The following is a 23,122-nucleotide window of genomic DNA, read 5'->3' as shown; positions in this document are numbered from 1 at the left end:
TTTTTAAAAATCTCAGTAGGTATCTTATTAGTCAACTTTTGGGACTGTTGCAGGAAACCAATAATGAAATTAGCCATTTTAGATAATTTACTTCTTGTTTTTAAATTTTGTTTCAAGATATTATTATGTCTAGTAATTTAATTATTTTTTATTGTTTGAGAATTTCGTACACACATATCACATTCATGACTCCATTCTCTTTCCCTGCTGCTCCAGCTCCTCCTCTGTCTACCCCCACACTCCCTCCCAGTTTCATGGGACTTGGTGTCTCCTCCTGCCAGGCCAGGGTCTTCTCTGGCTGGCTCTTGCACAGGTCTCATGAATGACACCACAGCCTCTGGGAGTTCACATGCACTGCTCCCCTGTCGTGTCTGAGAACACTACTTCACTGTAGTCATCCCCTGTGATTCCCGAAGACAACCCTTCTGCTCCTTCTTCTCCAGGGATCCCAGAGCCTTGGGAAAGCGTCGGTGGTTTACTTTTTCAGTGTGTAGTTATTAGGAAATGAATTATGGGTCAATCTGTTTACATTCAAATTTAGTATTGTAACGAGCTAATCCTACTGTAGCAATTTAAATCACTTTCCTAGATTCTTGAGAACCAGGGTACTTTATTAGTTGTAGTTATCATAAGCACTAAGAAGAGGAGATGGAGAGATGGTTCAGTGGTTAAGAGCACTGGCTGCTCTTCCAGAGGTCCCTAGTTCAATTCCCAGCACCCACATGGTGGGTCACAATCTGATGCCCTCTTCTGGTCTGCAGGCATACATGCAGACAAAGAGCCTGTATATAAAAAGAAAAGAAAAAAGAAAAAAAGGCGTTGTGATTTGGCTTATAGGCAGAGAACATGCAGAGCATGGAAGAGGCCCTAGGTTCCAGTGCAAGTGCCAAAGTTGTGTAATAAGATACAATTTAAGGAAGAAAGAGGAAAAGAAACATGGCAGAGGGAAGTGTGAGGTACGTATGCCTACAAGACAGACCATGGTTTCAAAGGAAAACGGTTTAGGGAGCTTTTGTCTCCGTTTTTGGTTGTTGTCATTATTAGTAAGAACCATTTTCCATAAAAAAAAGCTGACTTCAATATGAATTGCATCTATAATTTTCTTTTTAAAAACTATCTCAGGAATCCCTTGTCAACATTCCATTCTTCTGTATTCCCGAGTTAGAGCACATAAGTGAGAGTCTTTCTAAAGGAAAATGACCCAGGAGCCAACAGCAGTGGCATCCCGGCTCCATTTTGAGCTCGTGGGCTGTGCATAGGCCTGCGCAGACCTAGAGCCTTGCTCAGCTTGCCTCTGGAGGGGCTGCTGTTGGCAGGCGTCTCAGGTGCTCTGGAGGGGGAGCATGGGATCTAGGCTCTCCTGGTTCTTTTGTGGGTTGCAGCACAGCAGCGCAAGGACCCAGGTGAGGTGTGCGCTCCCCGTGCTTGGGTCTGCTGCTGCACTAACAGCTGGACAGTCCCAAGCTGGAGGAGAGGGAGAGGAGGAGGGAGAGGAAGGCGACATGTGCTCGTCCAGGATGGAATTCTTTTAACTGAAGAGAGAATTCAAAAAATAAGCATTATACCACATGAGAGCTAATTTAAGGAAGGGAGATTTCTGAGGAGACATGAATTGTTCTTAAAGTTTGCAGCTTGCAGAAATTCCATCTCCTATATAGCAGAGAAACTCTGCCAAATCACTCTGGCTGTATGGAGCCCGGACCTTAACAAGGATGGGCCTTGATTTCCTCATCTTAACTTCCTCAGGAGCATTCAGCTTTATCTCCTTGCGTCTCTCCTCTTCCCCCTCTTCCTCCTCTTCTTCCTCCTTCCCCTCTTCTTCTTCTCACTTAGCCTTAATTAACCTGGAGCAGGTATGATACACAGATGAACGTATTTCAGTGATCTTATTATGTGCTTAAGCATCCTTAGGAAAAGCAAGTTCTGGCTATCTTAATTCTATTTTCCCTTGGTCTTTTCTGCTTATTTTCAGTGTATACATATAAAACTTCATATACTTAAAGTCAGCATATCCATCATGCATTTAGTGTGATTGGCTTTGGGTTTAACGTGATTTTGTATCTACAATTTTACTTACTGCTCTAGCCCAAATAGAGGTTTAGAGAGAATGTCTGGGACCCCGGGTGAGACACTGGCAAGCAGTCAAGAAGCCTGGCTGTGGACTTGGGTTTGCCTTTTCTGTGGTGTGAACTAAAGGCAGCTCACTTTCTGCTGTGGGCTCCTCACAGTCCTCCATTAATAGGGACTAATCCTTCCTACCATAAGGAAAACTCTACTTGGTGAAGAGAATCCAGTTAAATAACGCGAACACACTTGGCTTGTAATATGTATGCTTATAGTTTCCTTCATATTTTCCATTACTTAAGTTATACATATGATTTTCTTGCCAGTTGTCCTGAGGGACATTTTGAGATAATTCCAATTTCATTTTTAAATTAAAATTTAAGTATTCATTTTTGAAAATTGTCATAATAATGTGCATATTTACTGGGTAGAGCATAACATTGTATGCCTTCACTATTTACTGATTAGATTAGGGAACTGGCAGTTCTTTACCTCAAACTGGCTTTGTTTTCTTGAGTGAATAAATCAATCAAATAATCTTGTATGGGTTTTCTCTGCATGCCCATATATACCTACATACCTATTGCATATCGATATGCACACAGATAGGTATGGTTTTTGTATTACCTACAAACCGGCCTTTCAGTATTAAAATACCAACACACATTGCCTTTTTTTCTGAGTTTATGGAGTGCCCATCAGTACAGGCCCTGCTGTGGTGACCATATTCTTATGAGGAACAGTGCCAGGCTCGGGAGAGATGTGTTTTAAAGGGGAATATTGAAAGTGTGGTTTCAGAAACTCCGTAAGTGCCCTGGCACCCCACACAGAGGATGCAGCCCAGAGTTGTTGGCCAGGCCTGACTTGTCAGTCAATTGTGTGGGTCATTCTTCTCTGAGGATGAACTGTTAGTTATTTAGCTGCGTTGTGTTCTTACTCTGCAAGGAAGTGTCACGAAACACGACAGAATCCGCTTATAAGAGTTTATTAGAGATACAGGGATAGAGAGTGCAGGCCTGTGGGAGAGACACGTGCGTGGAGAAGAGGAAGAGGAGAGAAGAGAGAACTGGGAATATGGCGCTCCGCTTTAAAAACCGGCTGGGGGCGTGGCCAGGACACGTCACTACTCCACGCATGTGCGTAGATCACATGGTCACGTAGCGCGCTTACGTAGCCATGTAACGTCACGGATTCTGGTCACGCGAGATGCCTTGGCCGGAACTTGCTAGGTGGAGGTGTCCGGCCTGACCGGAATTGGCTAGGCGGAAGTGTCCGCCTGGTAAATGCGACCGTAGGGGGGGCGTGTTGTGAACCCTTCATTCCCGACTCTTATTTTTTTAAAAAAAAGAAAAAATTGTGGTTGACTGGGTACGGGGGCGACGTTTCTCTCAAAGACTGCTTCCAGCTGAATAGTGGGCGTTGGTTGGCTCTTGGGGGGGTGAGGGGTATCTTGTGAAGTCTGGGAATGATGGTGGAGGTCCTGGAATGACGTTCTGCCGTCTCCTGGTTCTGCGGCTGTCCATCTATGCTGCTGCTGGGGACCTCCTGTGCCGTGGCTGGGGACCTCCCGTTTAACAAGATACTGTTGACATAGAGAGAGCTTAGAGAGAAAGAATCATTATTATTTTATTTTGGAGTTGGCATTTGTCTGAGGTAGATTTGGCCTGCCCAGATAGAGGCATGTGACATTTACCTGAGGTAGATCTGGTCTTTGTACCCTGCTTAATTTCTATCTGAGACAAGCCTCATTAGAAGTAGTTCATTTAAGGCACCTGTTTTCCTTAGGCAAGCCTTGCTAGAGGTAGTTTATTTAAGGCACCTGTTTCCCTTATTAGGTTAACACTTAGGAAACACAGGTGATCAGTTGCTGAGTATTGAACAATGATAAATGGTTGTATTACATTATTCCTTACCGCCTGGATATTTTTGGTGGTCCTTTTGCCTCCAGCTCTGTGTGGCCCTGGTTGGGAAAGGGAGGGGTGATACCTTATTCCTCTGGAATTGATAACAAGGCAGTGGATCCTGATGTCCTCTGGAGCTTGAGAGTGAGAGGCCCTGTTTGTTTCACTGTATATGAAGAGAGATTTTTCTGGGATGGAGGTGAGATAAAAGGTTTTAGGTGAGACAGGTGGACCCAGTGAGGAAAGCCCTCGAGTTTAGCAGCTGTGGGGGTTACAAGAATTACCTTGAAGGGTCCCTGCCACTTAGGGAAATGACCTGGAGGAGAGAGAAGAACCTGATCTCCAGTGTGTATTGGAGATGGGCAAGGATTGTCACACGGCTGAGGCAGTGAACAGTCCGCATAGCTCCATAGAATAGACCTTAGGTGACATAAAAGAGGAGTTAACAGGCTATCTGGAACAGTTGGAGGCTTGGAAAAAAGACCTGGTGTTAGAACTGGTCTGAGGAGATATTTAACTTTTCCTGATGGTGGGCATATGGGTAAAATCGAGCTGTAGCCCTGGGGAGGTGGGAAGCCTCCAGCATGGCCATTATATGGCCTGAGTTAGATACGGATCCCCCTTTTGATGTGAGAAGTCCACGCTCCCTCCAAATAGCAGCGTGGGACAGGAGGATATTTGGAGTCTGTAGAGTTAGTGGCTAGGAGAAGTAGGAGAGCTGCTGGCGTGTCTGGGATGAGGCAAATGTGTGGAGCGAAAAGAAATGGACGCTCCTACCTTAGCTAGGAGATCCCTCCCCATTAAAGGTACAGGGCAACTTGGCACCACTAAGAATGTATGTGTGAGAGGGATGCCTCTGAAAATACAATTAAATGGCGGTGTCTGCTGAGGTAGATAAGGCTGTCCCCTGTACCTGACAATAAAGGAGAGGTGGCATCCCAAAACTCCCAGGACTGAGTCAATGGCTCTGGTGTCCAGAAGGAAAGAAACGGATCGCTTCCCTGCTGCGTTCTGGGTTCCCTGTCATGTCTGTAGCCAAGCCTAGGTCTGTTGGAGGTCTTAGCTTGATGTACCCATGCATCTTGGTGCCTGGGGGCAGTCAGCTGACTCTGTCTTTCTAGGCGGCACTTTTAACAAGGCTGTTGATGGCCTGGCAGGGCATTCGGTAGCCCGTGGCCTTTTCCTCATTTAAAACAGGGACCCAACAGCTTTTGGAAGTCAGCGAGTGCCAGCACTTGGCAATTTTGTTTTCGGGCTTTTATCTCTTCCCTGGCACACCTTAAATGCCACAGGTGACTCTTTTGCCTGTGGGGTCAGGAGCCTTGCTCTCCAGATGCTTAAGTTTTAGTCAGGTAGGTCTGAGGAACAAGAGACAGATTTTCGTCCTTATCCTGAATTATTTACTGGTTTTAGGGCAGCCTTACGGAGGCCTGTCAGGAGACAGGTAATAAACTTATCTCTGGCTAGACAGCCACTCTGGGTGTTGTAGTCCCAGTGTGGCTCTCGGTCAGGAACCGCTTCGGCTCCTGGGGGGTGTGAAAGGTTAGTTTGATGAATTTTGTCTGCGTGAATCCTAGCCTGCTCCCATACCCGCCTGCGCTCCTCCGGGAGTAAATTATTAGAAAGTATCATATATATATCATAAAAGGTGAGACTATAAAATTGAGTTATATATTGAAACTGTTTAATAAAGGAAGCAGAATTAGATGTATAAGAACCCAGATTACTTTCTATCTGAGAGAGTTCTGCTAGAGAGAATGGAACATGAACTTTAACCAGTCCATCCACACCCGCCACCTCTCGCAAAGGGAGAACAGTGGAAGGTTCTGGATGGCTGGAATCAGCCGATTTAGCAGCTCGAGAGTGGGTGGTAGGGGGAGTGAAGTTTGGAGCCAGGGCAGGGCCTTTGGAGGCAGCCGCTGCAGAGGAAGAAACAGCTTTAGAAGAGGAAGAGTCTGGAGCGGAAGGAACGGTTGTTCTAGGAGTTGGAGCCAGAGGTCGGATAGGTAGAGGTTCATTAGCAGGGTCTAAAGTTAGAGAGTCCTGAGTCAGAGAATCCTCCGGTTTAGGCATAGCTAACATCATATGAGCAGGAGAGAAGGAAACGAGAAGAGACAGTTTAGCATTGAGAAAGAAGAAAGCAACTCTTTCCATTTGCCTGAACGCCAACAGTAATTAGAGAGCTCCCGTGAAATATCGGGATCTAAGGAGCCGCTCGGCGGCTCTTTGTTATTTTTTTAAAGCATACTTTGGTCACTTTTTTGAACATAAACAAGTTAGCTTAGAAATCTTTACGTAAGGCATTAAACTGAGAGGTTTTAAAGCTTCAACAAGACAGCCTAATGGAGAGGAAGGACTAACAGGGTTGGAAGCCTTGTTTCCCATGTCTGCAGCGGAGGCAGAAAAATAAAAAATAAACGTGATCCGGAGCCAAGGCCCCAGGCGTCCCCAAGGCCAAGGGCGGATACCGGGCGCAGGCTGCTCCTTGACTCGTCAGCCACAGAAGCAGGGGCCCCCTCCACGGTGAGGAAAGGATTCCCCGGGAATCCAGACAGCGTTTGCCCCTTCGTCAAGGAGGTGGACGTGCCGGCCTCACGTGGCTCCCAGGACGCACCAACGTTGGCGGCCCTAACAATAATAAAAAATAAGCGTGATCCGGAGCCAAGGCCCCAGGCGTCCCCAAGGCCAAGGGCGGATACCGGGCGCAGGCTGCTCCTTGGCTCGTCAGCCACAGAAGCAGGGGCCCCCTCCACGGTGAGGAAAGGATTCCCCGGGAATCCAGACAGCGTTTACCCCTTCGTCAAGGAGATGGACGTGCCGGCCTCACGTGGCTCCCAGAACGCACCAACGGTGGTGGCCCTAACTCGAGAAATATCTCAGGCTGCAGACGTGGGAGACGGCTAGAAAAGTTAGGCCTGCGATAGGGGCCGACCGTAGCCAATGAAGACCGTGGTCGGGGGTTCCCCCGGTCTCAAGAACACATGTGAGTCGCCGGACAATCAACGGTCGTTCCCACAGGTTCAGGAAACCGTTTACGCTGGCGGAAAAATGGGGGAACTCACCAATCGAAGAAAGCGGTGTTGGATGCAATTTGGATGCGATTCAGGCGAATGGAGAGCGGTCTGTTGCGTACGGAGCAGATTCCCCGGTTCGCGGGTTTCCAGGCGCAGAGCACCCGGGAGCGCCCGCTCGGTTTCGGCACCAAAATGTTAGTTATTTAGCTGCGTTGTGTTCTTACTCTGCAAGGAAGTGTCACGAAACACGACAGAATCCGCTTATAAGAGTTTATTAGAGATACAGGGATAGAGAGTGCAGGCCTGTGGGAGAGACACGTGCGTGGAGAAGAGGAAGAGGAGAGAAGAGAGAACTGGGAATATGGCGCTCCGCTTTAAAAACCGGCTGGGGGCGTGGCCAGGACACGTCACTACTCCACGCATGTGCGTAGATCACATGGTCACGTAGCGCGCTTACGTAGCCATGTAACGTCACGGATTCTGGTCACGCGAGATGCCTTGGCCGGAACTTGCTAGGTGGAGGTGTCCGGCCTGACCGGAATTGGCTAGGCGGAAGTGTCCGCCTGGTAAATGCGACCGTAGGGGGGGCGTGTTGTGAACCCTTCATGAACTCCTTTAACAGCGTGTGCAAAAATCATCTTGCCATAAAATGCTCTCTGATAAAATAGCCCCATGGGTTCCAGGCAGCCTGCTGATAAAAGATTTAAGCAGGAAGAACTATTTTTTTTTCATTGAGACACAACTACCTCTTCTCCATATGCATGAGTTTAAATTATCCTTGAGCAGATTTTAAAGTGGAAATTGGAATGCCAGTGTTTGAACACCTTCCACATTGAGAGCAGGGCCATTTGAAGAAGTTTCTCTGGAGAAGCCTCAAGGAAGGGCAAACCTGATGTGCTATAATTGAAAGAACATGAAAGGGAATTCTGGGAAGGTGGCTGAAGAGAATTATTTTATTTCCACAATTCAGGATTACACAACTGTTCAAATAAAATATTGGATTTTGTTAGTGAAATGTTGATGAGGTAAATGCACACTTGACTCTCTGTTGTCAAGATAATAGAGTCTTCCTTCTTAAAACAACTTGTTAACTACTGTGTGTTCCAGGGTGATTTTTTTTTAGTATAAGAACCAAAGCTCCTTTTCCACAGAACTCTTTTGCATCCAAGAGTACAGAAGGACCCTAGTGCAAAAGACGTGTTTGGAAGTGAGCAGAGCTAAGGGGCACATGGCTGTTGAGCATTGCGGCAATGTGATAGTCATTTAGAAAGAACAGAGTTGCATTTTCCTGTCTTAAATTTAAGGAAAAGTCATTGTGTTGGTTTTTATCTTTAATAGTTGCTCTATGACACTGCTTTTTCTTTTGTTTTTTCCTTTTAACATCTACTATTCTTGTCTCTCTTTGGTCCTGTTTGAGTATACTTAAAGCAGAATTCACAAGGCAGATGTCCGTGGTCTGACTCCTTAGACATACTTGTCAAGCTAGGTGTGAATAAACCATAGGGATGGGATAATCTGCCTCTTGAAAGAACCTGTGATCATCTGTTTAGAGCAGATGTTCCAATGCTCAGCTCTGTGAACATTCTGGGCCACATAATCACTAGTTGTGGGGAGCTGTCCTGTGTGTTGTAGGATGAGGGGACTGACCTGTATACTGTAATGACCTGAGTCCCATAAGTCTCCAGTTGTCTACAGACATCCCTAAATGCACCTAGTCTGTGGTGGTGGTGGTAATAGTGCAGGATCATTCCTCATGAAGGAGTGAGTACCAAGCTAGAGAATCCAGGGCTGAGTAGATCTGTTTCCGTACAGACTTTATGTGTGTGTCTCACTTATAGCCTGGACTCTATTTGGGCACAAGCCTCCAGAGTACCCTAGACTTTACCAGCTTTGGTTGGATGGCTCTTTTGCCCATATGGAATTCCATAAGGAGGATCAAAGGCAAGAAGAAGAATATGTTGGAGGTTTTTGTGAGTTCTGGTTAGAGGCCGATGTGGAATCATGACCGTCTTTGCTCCTTGTCCGTGACCTCAGATCAGTGTCTTCCTTCCCCAAATCTGTAGCTTCTCTAAGAGTTGGCTTGTGCTCTGTTCTCTGTGCTGCTCTTCACATCTCCGAGCCATTCTCTGCCACTGTTGTCTCACTGTCCCTGCAGTATCCCTTCTCTTTTCATGTCCTGACCTCTCACCGGACATAGATGCCACACTCTTTCGGAAACATTTTATGCAATCACCTTAGAAAATGTTGTGACAAAATACATGAGCTAGCATAAGGGAGTGCGGTGATGGGTTGTTTATAATCTAAGAAATAAAGCTTGCCTGAAGATCAGAGGACAGAGCCAGCCACAGAGTTAGCCATAGAGGTCAGGCAGTGTGGCACACACCTTCAATCCTAGCATTCAGAAGGCAGAGACAGAGATCCCTATGGATCTCTATAAGTTCAAGGCCACACTGGGCTACAGGAGATTAATCTATCTAAAAGATAAGCAGAGCCAGGCAGTGGTGGCACACACCTTTAATTCCAGCACTTTGGATCACACACCTTTAATCCTAGCACTAGGAAGGTTTAAACAGGAAGTGATTTTATGGCTGGGCATAAAACGGAATACAAGTTGGGAGGAGACAGGAATTCACTCTCTTGCAGAGGCTCTGTCAGGCTGAGGAGTTGGTGAGGTAAGAGGTGGTAGCTGTGGCTTGCTCTGTTTCCCTGATCTTTCAGCTATCCTCCTGATATCTGGCTCTGGGTTTTTATAAGACCATTTAGGATTTGTGCAACAAGGGAGGAAAAATTATGCTTGCTCAGAGTCTCCAAGGTTTCAGTCCATGGTCAACAGGCTCTATTGTTTCTGGGTTATGGTTGAGGTAGTTCATTATGTAGAAGGATATATCTGAGCTTTTGGCAATCAGGAAGAAGAGGTAGATGGGTGAAGGCCAGGGACAAGATAGACCCTTCAAAAGTATGTAATGAATGACCCACCTCCTCCCATCAGGTCCTACCTTCCAGTTTCCTCCATCTCCTAATAGTTCATTCAATTATGAATTGATTCATGCATGTCTGAATCCATTGATTATGCCAGAGCCCTCATGATCCATTGATTTTCCTAATATTCCCACCTATGAATGTTGTGTTGAGGTCTAAGCCTTCAACATGTGAGTTGAAGGGAATATTTAATATCCAATTCACGACATTCTTCCCCTCAGTAGTCCTAGTATCCAAAGGTTTCATCTTCCCAATTAGCCAAGTCCAGGTGACAACATTCAGTCTCAGAGTCTTAAGTACCATCTAAATATTGATCAACAATTCTGTACTGTTCACTGTGTTCTAGGAAAGGTCAAGGTCATATCTATTGAGCTCCGGAAAGTATAGTCTTCAGATCATCTATATCAGAAGTCCCAGGGGACACTCATGGTGATATTACAATTATTAAATGGACTAAATAGTCCAAAATACTTGATACAGGCCATTATAAGGAATAATAGCTCATTATTGGCAGTTCTTACCATCATTTTAAAGCTGTGTTATGAAGTAACATCTTACTGTGTTATCAAGTAAAGAGTAAAATGATAAACATTATATGTATGATATGATTCTTTTTTTCAATTAAAAATAGATGCTATTATGGACTAATAGCTCTCAAACTTTCATCTCTAGAGTCCATTTAAAATTATTTGAAACCACTGAAGTTTTGTATGTATAGGTTTATTTATTCATCTTTACCATTTTGGAAATTAAAACAGATTTTTTAAAAAAAATATTCACTTCAAAATAGAATTGCAAATATATTACATATTAACAAGTGTTTTTATGGAAAAATAACTATATTTATTTAGACAAAACAATTATTGAAAAGAGTGTTATTGTTTTAATGCATATTCAAATCTCTTTAATGTCTAATTGAGTAGGAGACAGCCAAAGTCTCCTGTCTAATTCTGCATTTAGTTTGTAGTCTCAATATGTGGCCTCTGGGAGTGATGCCAAATATATACTGAAAATGTGAGACTAAGAAAAGAGAAATGTATATTACTATAAAATAGTTTTGATATAGAGAAACCTTGAGAAAGGGCTTCTTTAAGGATGTCATGATGACCATTTATACAAGCATAAGAAAATAACCTGGAAATAGAAAGTTGTTAGCAGTGAAATTATACTATCCTTTAAAAGTTTTTCTATAACACTGAATTACTATAATAAGCACCTTATTTTCTTGTGATAGCTAACCTAGAATTTAACATTTCTAACGCATGCGTTAGAAACCAGAGTTGGAGAGATGGCTCATGTGGTAAAGTGCCCGGTCACCCAATGTGAGGACCTGAGTTCTCATCTCTGTTGACCATGTGAAAGCCAAGCACAACACTGCACACCTGTAACCTTAGTGGAGAGCCAAGCACAGGAGGAGCCAGAGGCTTGCCTGGCCAGTCTGTCTGGTCAGTGTGTGAGCTCTGGGTTGGTTCATCGAGAGACTCTGCCTCAAAAACATAAGGTGGGCCTTGGGGCTGCCTATGAAATACCATGTAGATCTCCAGAATTTGGATGACATTAAAGATAGCGAGGCATTGTTTTCTCTCTGGATGTAAGATGACTATAAGACTGGTCCCTTTCACTTGCCTTGGTTAGACAATTTCTAAAATGGAGAATCTATTTTGCCTAAGGAATGACCTACTTTTAGTAAAATAAAATGTAGAGGAATAAAAGAAACAAGGTGCACAATGATTGAGACAGACATCTGATGATGACCTCTAGCCTCCACACATATGTACAAACCCACAGACACATATTATACCACACCGTCAAAAGTAAAAATACACATATACACCTGGGATTAGTTAAAACTTGTCAGTCATGAAGGACTGCTGATTTTCATTTTGCTGTTTGATAAATATTTACACAATCAGTGACTTATAAAAGGGAACTAGGGCTGGAGAGGTGGCTCGGCTGTTAAAGGCTGGGCTCACAACCAAAAAGAAAAGAGAACTAGTGTGCCCTATAGACATTGTGAAATATATTTTTATAAGAATTTCGTGTGTGTGTGTGTGTGTGTGTGTGTGTGTGTGTGTGTGTGTGTGTGTGTGCATACATGTGGAGGTGAAGGCCACAGATGACTTCAGGTGTTTTTCTTCGGGTATCATCTACCTTTTGGATAGGGTTTCTCACTGGTCTTTAACTTGCCAAGTAAGTTAGTCTGACTGGCCAGTAATCCCCAGGGATTTACCTGACTTCACCTCCCCAGGACTGGGATTATAGATGCACACTTAAAAAAATGTGGGTTATGGGAATTGAACTCAGATCCTTACACTTGCAGGAAATTAACTTTACTTACTGAGCTCACTCGTGCTCGCTCTCTCTCTCTCTCTCCCTCCCTCCCTCCCTCCCCTCCCTCCCTCCCTCCCTCCCTCCCTCCCTCCCTCCCTCCCAGCCCCTCTGTAAGATTTCTGCTCTTATTATAAGAATGCAAAGGTCCTTTTTAGGAAGGATACTAAGGAATATTTTTGAAGGCCTGTTTCTATTTTCTTTTCACCTCATTCATTCATTCTTAATTTCTGTAGCCCCTTCCTTCCTTTTTAGACTTTCTATTTCACAAGTCATGTGATTTTCTTATAAACAGTTCTTTTTGTTTCTTTCCTTAAGATCATCATGGATTGTTATGGGCAACTTGATTTGGTTGATAACTTGATTTAGAGGTCATTAAGGTGAATAGTTAAAGGAAGTGCATCCTCCTTATATGAGGATGGAGAGTGGGAAGGATGCTTTTGTTACCTGTAGGCACCCAGAATCTACTGAACAATTTGTTTTCAAATCTTGATATACAGGTATACCACTGAGTTAAAGACAAACAGTTAACTGTTGTTATAGTGATAGCTGGTGCATTTCTAGATTCTTTCTTTGCTGTATGTACAAATAATGAGCCTTGAAGGTAAATGCTGTCAGTAAGAACCCACTTGTCATAGAAGTTAGGCTTACAGCATCCGTTTTAGCAACACTGAAAGCTCGGGGGTGCTGGCCATGAACAGAGTGTGGAGGAAGAAAACAAAGGGGACCTGGCTTCTGGGTCTCAGTGCTATTTACAGTTAGTCCTGTATAGTTTTAGGCAGTTTCGCCTTCCCTAAATTCTGTTCTGGTTTTTGTTCAGTGGCTCTTGTCTGGCATGCTTTTTTTCTGATTCTCCGCCTGCCTTCTCTTTCCCTTTTATCCTGCAGCCTGATTTTGGTCTTGCTATTCCCACTTTGCCCTAAACCAGTCACCGTTCATCTATATATTTATTCAACAAAAATGGGTGGACTATCTCCATATCAACTTCTGTCCTTTGTGGTTTCTAGAACCAGTGAACAAATCAAAGGCCCTTACCCAGTTATATTCTAGGAGAAATGAGCACTCTCCTAATAACTAATAACTAATAACTAATAACATAGGTTTATTTTCAGAGTACACAAGAGTGATGATGGTGAGGAGGAAAAGCCACGTAGGGCAGGTCTAGGTTGAAGCAGCCCAGGGATGGAGAAGAGTTCAGGGAAGTCAGAGTCAGACGGAATGGGCAGGTATGCACGATATAGAAAGTGGCACTTAGACAAAGACTGAAGTGGGTATTAGTCCTCTGACATAGGCTCGGGAGCCCTGAGGCAGGAGAGCACCTAGAACATAGCACTAACGACAAAGGAGTCTTGGGTGAACAGTCGGAGAGATGCAGGGGAGAGGAAGGCGGCCGGAGAGGTCACGGGGGTGTGCAGGTGGTGGTGAATTCCACTTTCCCTGTAAGTGCGGCAGGGAGCCTTGCAAGGATTGGAGCAGGGGAGTGACATGGCAAGCCTTGGTTTCTGTAGACTGCCATGTGGTGAGGGAAAAGCAGGGAGGGCAGACAGAAGATCTTGCCCTGATGTTGCAAACAGATGTGTGGCTCAGGCTGGCCTGGTAGCAGAGGAGTAACAGGATTAGTCTGCATTTTCCCAAGGCATACCTGAGAGAGGTTGCTAATGAACCAGATGTGTAACATGAGAAGAACGGAAATCAGGATGATTATGAGGATTTTGCCTCATAAGGAATGGAGTTCTATCGGCTAAGGTGTGGAAACTAAGCGAGACAGGCTCGAGGAAGAATTTTGTTTTGAATGGTGATAGCAAAAAAGCACCTGTTTAAGGTAAATAATGACATGACCCTTTGTGGCCTGTAGTAACTCTGGCTTTTTTGAAGCAAGAAACCACTCAATAGAAGAGAAGTAATGACATCTGAATTTCTAGAGGCCCTGTACGTGCGTGGTGAGATGCTCCACTTGTTACTATGGTGCTTGGATGCCGCTGCCTCACTGGTTCCCGAGAAGCCCCTCTATACCATCTTACAAAATGTGTGACATGGTGCCGTGTGTGTCGACAGGTCTTACCTTTGTCACTCAGCACTGTTTGAGGTTCTGTGCATCTTCGCTCTATTTACCTCTCGTAGCTAGAAGTTCCCATCTGTTGTCAGGTTGTCCTTGCATCATCAAGCTTTCTTGGACTTCAAAGGATCATGTGGCTCTGGAAACTTTGTTGCATACTATTTTACTAAAAAATGAAGGTTTTGTACTTTTGTATATTTATCCCATTTGCGCTTATTGCTTTTGTTATTCTGTGGAGAGTAACAGAATAATTGCGGATTATTTTCATATCCTTTCATTGTTCATATCTGTCAAACTCTTCTCTTTCATCTCTCCCAGTAAAAATGTCCAACATTTGGAGTTTTTACTTTCTAGTGTCCCCAATTTATTAAAGTCTACGTTTACATTCTTGATCATTTATTAAGCCTCCTTAATTAATTAAGTTCCCTAATGATGTAGCTATTTGCATGTAGCCCAAACTAGTTTTCACATTTATATCAGAATTTGTCACTTTTGTGCTTAGAAGCTGTAACTGAATGGCCACTGAATTTAGAATAAAATGCAGACTCAAACTCCTCACGTGGCTTCAATTTCTTCTAAAGTAATGCCGTTTTTTATCATTCATTAGAATGTTAACCACATTGGGTTGCTCTTTGTACCTGACTTGATTCTTGTTTAGACTCTGCCCAGGACACTGGCCCAGGTCCTCAGCCTTTCATGATATCTGTCTGAAGAAACACACACACTCTTTCTACTATATCACTAGCAATCACATCTTGTCCTGCTTTTTAATTCCCCCTTTCACTTTTGAAATTATCTAATTATTTATTTGTTTATAGTGATAATCTTGATTATCTAACTCCACTACTAAATGGACTCTACAAGGGAAAAACTTCACTGTCTTCAATGGCTCATGATGTGTATTCAGTGTTTGCTAAATTAATTAATATATGAATACATGAAGACAATTTCAGAGCTACACATTTAAGGCTAATTTTGTAAACAAAGCCCGATACTGAGGCCTCTCTAGTTGTATTGCAGGCAGTTTCACTCTATTAGACTGGAGAAGGTGGACTGCTTAGCCCAGCTGGTGTCATGTCAGCTCCAGATCTGGAGCCTTCCTGGGGACCCTCTCAGGAGGAAACTGTGGCTTCCTTGGCTTCTCCCCCTGTTCGAGACTCTGGCAGCTAGACTGGGGGGGGGGGGGAGGGGGGGGAGGGGAAGCAGCGGCACCTTCCCACTCCTCTGCTGTTTTGGGGAGGGTGGAGGTTTATCTCCTTGTACCATCTTCTCAGTAGTTCCTTAGGAGGGAGGGCTGACTTACTTGTCTGTCTTCCATCTCCGTTCGGAAGGCCTTTGTGCTCTTATACTGATGATGGGAGCTGCATGGAACTTTGAGGAAGACCTCAGTGTGTGTGCCTTCCTCGTGACTCTCCTGGTGTCTCACAGAGCATGGCTTTGAAGCAGATGTCTCTTTTCTCTCTCTGAAGAGGAAGGAACTGCCTTTGCCACTTCTTTCTTTGGGATTCAGTATCTACCCTCAGACACACACCGAGGAAATGCCGCTCTCGACCTGCTTTGCATTGTCAACATCCATCTTGTCACTGATGAAGATGCATACCCAGTGCTTAGAGCTGCCCTGAGAGGATCCTGATAGAACAAGCCCTGATGAATTCTAGGTTGTGTTAATCCGCAAGGTTTAAGAAGTAGAACTGAGGATGGCCTCACACTGTACACACATGGTAAAGAACTGGATTTATTGTTCTATTAAAAAAAACAAAACATGAAGTTGGGAGTGGGCATGTTGGGAAGACACAGGGTCAATAGGAAACAGATGTCAGTCATATTTCATTGTATATCTGTATGAGTTGGCAAAAAGAATTTTGTTTTGACCACAGTAAGATTTTTTTTAAAACTATGTGAACCAACCCCCAGCAGCATAAATTAACCCAATCCCAGCATTAAGTAGGTGGGGGTTCTGTTACTGCCTCTTACCCCTGCCTGACCAAGACAGCAGCACAGAGGTCAGAAGAAAAGCCCGTTATGGACACTAGATAGATGTGCACAGGGCCCAGGGGACCACAGTGGGGAGGATGAAGCAGCTGCCTCCCCTGTGCCCAGCAGCGGTCCTGGGATCCCAAACATGGAAGGGAGCATTCCCTGGCTGACTACTTCCTGTGTGCTCTTGGTTTCCGAAGCTGCGAAGCAGGGAATAGTGCTCCAAGAGTCCTCCTGGAGCACCGATTTACTTCCTTGTTTATGCTGAGGCTGGGCAAGTCCTCACCCGTACCCTTTGGGCACTTAGAGAGACAAATGACTGGGGAGGTCTGGACCAGGTTTCAGGGGCACAGGCCATGCCGCTTTTGGTTGTGTACATAGGGGACTTTATTCTCCACATAGTGATAGATGCTATGGAGGTTGCTCTTGAGCCAATGCCCCCATGTGTATAGACCTGAATAAAGTGAGTCATTGGGGTGGGTGGGACAATCCATATATTACTGAGTCTTAGTAAAACAATATAACCTAGTTATATATGCCTGACATATATAACACTCAGTGACTTTTAAAAAATTTATTGCATTTCTGTTCTGTTTTCTTGTTCTTCTTGTTCTTCTTCTTGTTCTTCTTGTTCTCCTTCTTCTTCTTCTTCTTCTTCTTCTTCTTCTTCTTCTTCTTCTTCTTCTTCTTCTTCTTCTTCTTCTTCTTCTTCTTCTCCTCCTCCTTCTCCTCCTCCTCCCTCCTTATCTCTCTCTCTCTCTCTCTCTCTCTCTCTCTCTCTCTCTCTCTCTCTCTCTCTCTCTCTCTCTCTGTGCACGTGCTCGTGTGCCCAGCACAAGTGTGGGTAGTCAGTTACCCTCTGAGCCTCACTGGCTCTCAGTGATGATTTTACAAAGTAGTGGTCGAATAGATTTGATAAGAAAAAAAGACTATAATCAAAGAAATCTGGGATGTGCACAGGTTCTTAACCCAGCCACCTGAGTGGTAGTCATAGTACTTAGAGATAAGCTGGGGGAGGTAACAGTTTCAGAAAGCAGGAGTTCTTCACGGCTTCTGTTGGTGTGAGTTACCTACTCTTTCTCTAAAATGAGATTTCAGGAAGGTAAGTGGATTCACAGCTCAACAAGTGAGAAGCTGACAAGGTGTTTTAAGTCCTTTTGTGTTGCTGTGACTGAGTACCTGAAGGGACAGCTTCAGAAGCAAAGGTCTGTGGTCATGGCTCCAGGCGATTTCAGTCCCTCACCGTAGAGAAGGCACGGCAGAGTTCATGGCAGTGTTTATAATGGTAGGATCTTACGGTGGAAGTCCCTCAATGTAGAAGAACAAGAAGCACAAAGTGGGTCCAGAACCAGGCCCACTCCTACGAGTCTATCTAGAAAATGAGAGATTTCCTAAGGGAATAATGTAGAACTGGGTGGCAGTATCCTTTGTTCAAAGCAATGCATGTTTTAACTCTAGCTTGAACATGACTACATGATGTCAGGAGTTTGTATATGACCTTAGGTTTCTTAATTAATCTTGCTTTGATTAGAGTCTATTACACAGGATGTTCACATGGACTGGAATTATGTACATTGTGGATAAATTGAGGTCAAAAGTAAGGCTATGCACTGAGATAGCAAACTCTTCAGTGTGTGAGAGTCTGTTAGCTAGTATAAAACATGTCAAAGGAGGGTGTCCTGGTTATTTTTATGTCTACTTGACACAATCCGGAGGCATTTGGGAAGAGGGAAACTCAGTAGAGGAAATGCTCTTTAAGGTTTGCCTGTAGGCAGGTCTGTAGTCCATTTTCTTGATTAGTGGTTGCTGTTGGAGGGCCTAGCTCAATGCGGCAGAGCCACTCCTGGGCAGGTGGTTCTGGGTTGTGTAAGGAAGGTGGCTGAGTATGATGGGGATCAAACCAGGAAGCTACGTTCTCCATGGCTTCTGCTTTAGTTCCTGCCTCTAGGTTCTTGCCTCGAGTTCCTGCCCTGTTTTACCTTCATGGTGGATTGTGATTGAAACATGAAAGCTGAGATAAACTCTTTTCTCCTCAAGTTGCTTTTGATGAAGCAGTAAACCTGGGCCAGTAGCTAACTAATGTACATAATATGTTGGGTATGTTTGGGAATGTAGAGGCATGGGCACAGGTCCCAAGAAGGTTCAGTGGAAAGGTAAGTGGAGGAAAGAATTCTAGAAGAGTGAGATGATTACAGGGCAGTGTGTAGATGAATAGCACAATGTGGAGTACAGCTCCTCTGTACCCACTGCCGTCCTAAAAGGATCTTCCATTGAAGTTGCTTCCCATACTACCCTGGGAAATGCCTGCCAGAGTATCTGTTAACTGTGCCCCAGGTAACCAAATGAGTTCATCCCCTGAATCGTTCTATTTGCTGTTACTCAAATAAATGTGGAAGATTGCCTGCCAACAACAATGGTTGTGATTTTGGCAATATGACAGAAATGGCTGGTCAGTATGTTTAGCTGCTTATTGAAGCCACTCCTGCCACAAGAGACCAGAGCCATCCCAGAAGGAAGGATACACAGTGTCCTCTTTTCCTTGGGCCTGCTTCCAGGTCATTGAAAATATGCACTCAATTTTCCAGGCTTTTTCCTTATCTCAGGGTGAGGCCACACCAGATTCTAAGCTGTTCAGGATGATACAGCAATATTCTATTCCAAGAATTACCTAGAAATTTGAGGAAAGTATCAGTCCTCGAGGCTTCTGAAACTACCATTACTGTGGAGTTCATCCCTGGGAGATCTCCTCTGTAGTAACAGAACACTGGTGCTGTCGGAACTTCTTTCAGATTGGGAAGGAAAGCTCGTAAACGCCTTACAGTAAGTGAAAAAGGTCTCACTAATGGAAGAAGAGAATCCGGATGGCACTGGTTCCCCATGAGGAGCCAAACACAAGGGGAAGTTCCATTCTAAAAGCAATTGTGTTAGGACTCTGAGAGCACACAGCTTATATTGATGACTGAAAATCTGAAGAAAGAGCTTCTTCACAGGAAGGAACAGAGCATTTTTTTGACAGGAAACAGAACATTATGTAGGTAACCCTCCAGCTTTTGGGGGTTTTTGTGAGAGCCAAAGCTTATTGGCAGACCACAGTCATGCCTGCAATTGGTGCTGTGGGTAGCTATGTGTCAGTCCTTTGAGGAACAAGCAATTTAACTAATGTCCATGCAGATATTGACTATGTTACTTTTCAATTGGTGCTACTCAATATTTACTTTTTAATTAGTTTTTCAGGTAACATTTCCTTATTAGTGTCTTTAGAAACTGCATTTTATGGTATCTATGCAAATGGAATGCTCCTGGGCCTCTGAGGACTCTAATAAGTAATTCATTCTTCCCTTTCATGCCCATAGTGTCAGTAAAAATAATAGATAAAATAAGCTGTGCAATGTAAAGTGTCTTTTCTATTTTCTGTTTATGCCTTTATTTGAAACTGATTAAAAATGTCAAACTTGAAACTCTGACAAAATAATATCTGCTGTTTGAATATAATACAGGCCAAATTGTTTAAACCTTAATTAGGCTAAGTTTGAATTGACATCAGTAGGAATCTGGCTGAGGCTGTGTGTTAATTACCTTTGCCTTGAAATATGTAAGAGCTTTCTCTCTCAAGAAACAATACATGGATAACTAAACTAATAAAAGGTTTAAATAGATGCAAATCAAACTTGAAAAGTTTAAACTGTTGTTTTCATCCTGCAAGTCAGCTGAGAAAAAGCATACAGACTGTAGTTCTAAATTATGTCCACAGAGCATTTCAGATCCAGTGAATTAGCTCTCCTCCTTCGTCCACTTGAGCTCATAAATGTTCGCTTCAAAAGTGCTTCAGATTCTTCCATTGAAACAAACTTGAACTGACAATAGCCAGATGATGTAAAATTGGAACTGAAATTCTATCCATGGCCCATCCCGTGTTCTTCCTCATAGGTATTAGAGGAATCAGAGGAAAGTTAGTGTTTTCATTCTCCAGGCAAAGCAGGGCATATAGATTTCTGGCTGCCAGAAAAAAGCAATTAGCAGTGAGGAGAAGACAGAAGGAAATAAATAAACAGAACTGTGCTAGATAGTGAGTGAATTCAAGGATTGATTTAGAATGACTTGGCTTATAGAAAACAGGCCTCAACATTTATCATATGCTTTCATTAAAGCTTGATATGGGAACTGTAGTGTTTTCTTAATAGGCAAATTATGTTGCCAAACCATTTTTATACTTTATTTCTAAGTAAATAGAGATAGACTATGTAATATTGTGCAACCAAACTCAAAAGGAAACCAGTTATACCAGTGGTAAACAAATAGCATGTCAGAAATTCAATATACCCATGTCAACATTGTATAAGGATGATGGCTTCATACTTGGCTGGGAGTTAGTGCTGAGGATGGTGTATGTGTCCTGTGTACTAGGTATTTCTCTTCTCTTGATGATGAGGATTATGAGCTCACCCCAGAAGCTCAGTGCTCCTGAATGTAAACCCATATTTACATCTGCCGCTAGGAGGCCAGGTTCTTGATTACATGCCTTCTCTCTAACGGTGAGCCCTTTCATTTTGAAAACAATGGGCTATGGGGAATAAGGCTGTCAGTGTCGGTCTGGAAAAGACAGAACTTTGATGACACACCAAAACCATTCTTATTAACTAGTCTGTCTAAGCCTAACCCCAGCCTCACCACTAAAAGTCAAATAGGGAAAGAATTTACCCTACAGTAGACCTAACTCCAAAATATCTTCCAAGATGAGGTAATAATTTATGTAGTTGCTCATGGTCTGTTAGTGAACTTACTTTCTTAAAGTAGGTGGATAATGAAGAATCAGGGCTATAGGTTATGGTTTACATGAGATTAGTGGTTATTTGATGTCATTATAAAGTTGGACTACAGTGTATTGGATTCTATAGGATCAAATTATTTCAGGAGGAAAGTTTCTAAGTGTTTATCAGAGACTTTTTTTTGAGTAGAGCAGGCTGGCCTTGAATTCACAAAGATCTACCTGCTCGACTCTTAAGTGCAAGGAACTCAAGGTGTGCACCAGCACACCCATCTGAGGTGCTTCTTAACCCACCAGCACCACGTTAAGGAGCTACAGAATCAAACCATCACTGTAAAGGAACAATTTTGCCTCAAAAGTCAATTAAACAACAACAATAGACATGTTAAAGTGGTTAAAGGGCCTGGGAGACCACAAGGCCTCACTCTACACAGAGAATACAGGCAATTAAAAAATTAAATTATATTAAATTAAATTAAAGAGGGAGAAATAAATACTCCTCACATTGCCAATTGGTTATTCAGTAACAAATGATCAGCACTGAAAATATACATACAAGTAACATTACACAGACTGAACAGGTCGTATTTAGTAATGTGTGTGTGTGTGTGTGTGTGTGTGTGTGTGTGTGTGTGTGTGTATACATATATATAGTTGTTACATATATACATGTATTACTACATATATATTATATATGCATGTAACAACAATTAATGAAAAAGGCCATGAATTTAAAAAAGAGGAAGGAGGCATATGGAAGGATTTGAAATGAGGAAAGGAAAGGGAAAATCATATAATTACATTATAATCTCAAAAAAATAAAAATAATTTTAAAAAGAATAACAAAAATCACTTGGAAATATAAGAAGACAAAACAAATCTGAAAAAAGTTAGCCCTTCAGTTTTTGGGATGTTATATGTGAAAAGTATTGAACATCTTGAAGAAATTTACAATGTGAAAAAACATACAGGATAATATATAAAATACATAGGTACACGACCTGGACTTGTGTGGGTTTTTAAGTTTACGTAAGTGATAGTGTGTTTTAGAGCACACTTTTCCATAATGTACTTCTTTACCCAAAACTGCTCGAGTTTTGTTCCCATTAGGACGTTAGTTCCCAGCTTACTCCTTCTCTCTGATGGACAACATGTTGTCATGTGAACAGGCCTCACTGCTTCTGCCTGGTCCTGTGTCTCAGCGGGTTCCTGCTCCCCTGCTGTACCCCTCAGCAGGACTGCTCTGGGGAACTGTGCTGAAGAGGAAGTGGTAGGTTGTAGGGAAGGCCTTTTACATGTTACAGCAGTCTGCTAAACCAGCTGTGGGTAGGAGATGTCCGGCTTTTAAAGTATGATATCACTGAGAAATGCTTTTTAAAAAGACCTTTTGGGTTTTAAATTTTCTTCTTATTAACCAGGGGTTGGCAAATGAAAGCCTGTGGTCCACATCCAGCTGTTACCTGCTTCTGTAAAGAAAGTTTTATGAGAACACAGGCTTTCTTATTCATTTACATATTGCCCACAGCTGTTTTCAGGTTGTAAGGATTGAGCAGTTGCCATAGAGACCGTAGGTCTTGAACCAGATCCAGTGGCAGCTCCCTGGCCCTTGTGGAGAGATGTGTTGGCTTGCCCCGCCGTTGGAGGATTGCCTGTTATCACTATCTAATCCTTTTGTTTTAATGTTTAAATTATCGATTATCAAGCCGCATGACTAAAATGACGCCAGAAGGTGACAGAAGTAGAAAATGGGGTGTGAGGGGCTAGTGTGTTAGGTAGATGGTGGAGAATTTGAGAAGATGCCCTGTGAGCGGAGACCCCAAACAAAGAAAACCAAAGCTCGGGTGCTTAACAATCTATAAAGTGTAGCAGGTAGTCAGTGGCAGGGCTGGATTTCAATTCAGAAACAACTCCAAATTTAAGTTTTTTCCCCTCTATGGTACAACTACTTCCTTAAATCCATGCAAATACAATGCAAAGAGAAATACAACAAGCATTGTTTCAGAAGCAAAGGGGTTCAGTTCTCCAGACTTGGCAGTCC

General features: G+C 43.3%; 1 protein-coding gene across 10 annotated transcripts in view; it reads left to right on the top strand.

Annotated features, from left to right (window-relative positions):
- St7 (suppression of tumorigenicity 7) overlaps positions 1-23,122 on the top strand; it is a 259,684-nt gene that overhangs the window by 169,158 nt on the left and 67,404 nt on the right. The gene's annotated exons all lie outside the window — the stretch shown is intronic.

Source organism: Peromyscus maniculatus, chromosome 3 (genome assembly GCF_049852395.1).
Source record: "Peromyscus maniculatus bairdii isolate BWxNUB_F1_BW_parent chromosome 3, HU_Pman_BW_mat_3.1, whole genome shotgun sequence".
In the NCBI taxonomy this organism is placed as follows: Eukaryota; Metazoa; Chordata; class Mammalia; order Rodentia; family Cricetidae; genus Peromyscus; species Peromyscus maniculatus.
Note: the sequence above shows the minus strand (reverse complement) of the source record. Positions and strands in the feature narration are given on the sequence as shown.